The following is a 4319-nucleotide window of genomic DNA, read 5'->3' on the forward strand; positions in this document are numbered from 1 at the left end:
AATATAAATACAAATTATTATTAACTAAATATTAACTCAAAATAATAATATTTATTAATTATATAATATTATTATAATTTATTATATTTTTAAATATTATTTATTATTTACTAACTACAAATAATAAATTGTACTGTAACATTAAGTATTTGAGTCGCATTTTAATTTGGCAGGTTTACAAGAAAATATTCCAAGAAGGTCGTTGAGAGGGTGAGATAATTAACTTGAATGGTAATACTTGATTAGGAAGGAAGCTTGTGTAAGGTCTCATTGTGGTCTTAGAGGATATAATAATGGATAAGAAACATGAATATAAGTATTTGACAGTTTTATGCTACTGCATTTTTTAACTCATAATTGGGAATATGTGAGCTGTATGATTTAACTAGCATCAAATCGGTGAAGCCGCAGAGGACGAATCAATTTGCATAGAACTACAATGTTCATATTTTATATACATATTGTATGCTTGTTTATTTTCAATTTTTCACCATCTGATATTTGACACATTTTTTTATAGATATGAAGAGAAAAATAGTGTAGAACGTAATTATGGAGTGTATAAATATTTTATACAACTGTGATATCATGAACAAAAATTGGACCGTCCGACATTTTGATTTGTGTTTAAATAATTAAAAAAATTTAGAATGTACAAATCGGACGGTCCGATTAGTTTAACCAAAATTCAAATTCTCTCTCCCACACAACTCGAACTGTTCGATTCGAAGGTAAATTTTTTTTAACAAAGAAATCGAATAATCTAATTTTTCTTTTTACTATTTTAAAACAAACTGTCTCACACCCATATCTAACACCTATGTTCTTCACATCCACGCACAACACACACGCTGCTGCCATATAGAAAAAAATGAGCCGATATTTGAAGTTTATTTTCGTGTTGTTTTCTATAAAATTTTTTGTTCATTTTGCTTGAGCTGCTAATTTGCTCTTAAATATACTAGCAACTCCGTTTTATTTATTAACTTAATTAATTTGTTTCCTTCAATTCTTTTGACAAATATCCTAGAGTATACTTATTAAAATTGTAAAAGTATAGGATAGATTTATACGAAAACCTAACTTTTATGTGTGTAATAGTTTATATTTCATAAAAAAAAATTCACTTTTGTATTTTTAAACCTAATTTTTAATTCTTAAAAAATATTTATTTTTATACTGAATACACTATTCCAATCTGAATTATATGCTTTGAATTAGATTAATTTTTCTTTCAAACCAATTTAAAATGTGCCATAATTATACCCGTACTTTTCAAAGTACTACGCTAAGTAGTTTAAATCTGTATATGTTATATTTATAGTTGTAAGTATTATCACATAAATATATAGTGATTCTACAATTTAATATTATTTGTATTTTATATATTTGATAAGAAATTATGTTTCATATCTGACTATTTTTAATTTATATCACAAACTAAAATATTTATTTACATAGCAACATCCACTTATATATATTTGTTAATAATCAACGAGTGATCAGTTACTACATTCAGTGATGAGACTCTATTTATAAAAAAACAAAAATTAAACTAAATACCAAATTTTAAGAATTTAGTAAAAATATGTCAAATTTTAATCTCTATAATTCCTTCCTGAAAAATTTAAATTGCAAAATAAAACATGAAAATAGAACAAAACACCAAACCTAACTAAAATTATTACAGACACAAAGTTTCCTAGGAAATTAAAATACAAAGATAAGTAGAAAAAAATGTGTGAATCAAACTTTACACCTCATCAATATTTGCTCTTAACAATAATTACACGGAGGAGTTTAGTTAAACATATTTGTTAAAAGTATTAAATATTTAAAAATTTATCGAGCACTGAAAAATTTAAAAATTTTAAAAAATTATAAAAAAAATTAAATAGGTAATCTCAAGAAGTACTCATCATGTTTGTTGGTAAAACTGGATTTTTAAAAGTTCTGGTACAAGAATTTGTCCTTATTCTCAAGTCCTTTCCTAGCTCTGAAGCATCACTCCTTGATATTTTCCTTTTTTCTTATTGCCACGTGGCTCATTCCTGATGTCAAGTTTTCTATGATGATGCGATCCCGTTTCGCCAGCTAACAGCGAGTTTCGTCATTTTCAGCTCAATTAGTAAGAGACTAAAAGTTTCTTAACAACTAACTTGAATTGATCAAATAATCAATTTATTTGTAAGTTTAAGTATGTATTAAAAATTCAAATTTTATTTTTTATATATAATAATTCAATTTCACATGCTATCGCAACAAACTCTTTATTAGGGGTGTTAAAATTTAAATTAATTCAATTCTATTCAAATCAAAAATCGATTAAAATTGTATTAATTTGGATTTAATTAGATTATATTTTTTGCAAATCATTGGATTGGATTGAATTTTAGATCTACTTTTTATAACCTATTCAATCCAATCTAAATCGCACAATGTGCTATAATATTATTATTTTATTATTATATTTACAATTATACTTATAACATATTCAATTTGTTATACATTATTAAAAAATTAGGAAATTTAAATATAATAAAATAATTGAATGATATTTTCTTTAGCTGTGGAAACATTATTTGATTAGGCAATGAAGAAAGAAGAATGTTGAAGAAAGTGGGGTCCATGAATGAAGTGTGTGACGCTCACGGCGACGACACCAATGGGAGTTCGAGATTGAGTGAGTGGATACGCTTCCCCACACGGATGCCACCCTCTGCTGTTCTTCACACTCTCCGCTACTTTGGCTTCACAAAAGAGGGTGAGACCCTCTCTTCCCCTTTCAGTGGCACTGTTAGCAAACAGTGTCATAAGTAACTCATAAGTACGACTGCAATATTCATTTCAACATTACTTTGACATGTTATAATCACCAATCAATCATGATATGTTGATCAACCTTCGATGCTTGATGTAAGGTTTCAGCTAACCTAACTTATTATAACAAGAAGTTGAAAACGCCAATGTTTTTCCAAGAGATCATGATATTAATCTTTGAACCAAATAAATTATAACAACCACTTAATTTGATAAATAAAATAAAATGAGCACCACTTAATACTATTTAAAAATTTAAGAAATTATCCAAAGAAAATACCTATGCTCTAAGCCTAGTAGTGTAGCATTTTCCGACAGCAGGTGCTTTGTTTTTTGCAATTTGCACCTAATCAATGAAGGCTTCTTTTGCTTTCACGATTTGCTATGGCTGTATGCTGCTGCGGCACAAGAAAACAATGAAAAAGAAAGGGTATCAAAGGACGTAACCGTGCATCATATGCTGACATATATTGTAATTTTAACTAATTTAAAAGTCTCAGTGATAACAATGATTATCTGAAATCACCAGAATTGGTTATCTCAGTTAGAGACACGTCCACATTTCAACACAAATGCTTCAGTAGTTTAGGGCCAGTGGGCATGAGGGATCCCTCCAAAGAAAAAGAAATATTACCTCAGTTTCACAATAATTTAATACATCAATTTCAAATGTAACTAAAAAGGGGGGATTTGACATAAGAACTATGTTTTGTCTAATCATGTGCTGAGATTGTATATCATAAGCTTAATTTTATTTTATTTTGTCAGATAGCTTAATTTTACGATAAATGCTAAAAGTATAATGTTGAGTTACTAAACTAAAGAAATCAAACTAAAAAAACTGAGTTAATAATTTTGATTTTGATGGTAAAAAATAATAAATTCTCATGACTATCTAATATTTTTCTAATCTTATTTGTAAACGAAATTTTGTTTTGGACTAGTTGAATAATGGCATTTTAAGTGTATTTTTGGTCAAAAGTATGGGCAGCCCAACCCACACAAAAAGCACAAACAACAAAAGATATAAGACCAAAACTACCTACTGAAATAACAATTACTGACCATCGGATGGCATTTTAAGTTCAACTTTGTTAACCATAGTTTTGTTGGGCCGCATAATTGTTTGTGAGCTAATATGAACGCGTTTTTTCTTTCCAAAATTCATCTTTTAGCTTTGAGGACTTAGATAGTCCAAAATCCACTTCTTGTAGTCAAGGCCCAACTTAACCGAAATCATTTACAAAAGATGCCCGAAATAGAAGTAAAGCAATTTTGTGGCCGAGGCATGTGGTTCAATGGCAAAAGTATTTGCCTCAATCCAAAGCCACAAGAGTTCGAATCTTAGCAGGTGGCTAGGTTAGTGTGTGTGAGTGGGTGTGTGAGTCGACAAAAAAAAAAGAGAAGTAAAGCAATTTTGTGTTACTTATTATATTATATAAAAAAAGGGGGGAAAATTCTTAGTTTATTGTTAAAGTCTAAGCAGCACCTTTATCGAA

This window comes from Arachis ipaensis, chromosome B01 (assembly GCF_000816755.2).
Source record: "Arachis ipaensis cultivar K30076 chromosome B01, Araip1.1, whole genome shotgun sequence".
Taxonomy (NCBI): Eukaryota; Viridiplantae; Streptophyta; class Magnoliopsida; order Fabales; family Fabaceae; genus Arachis; species Arachis ipaensis.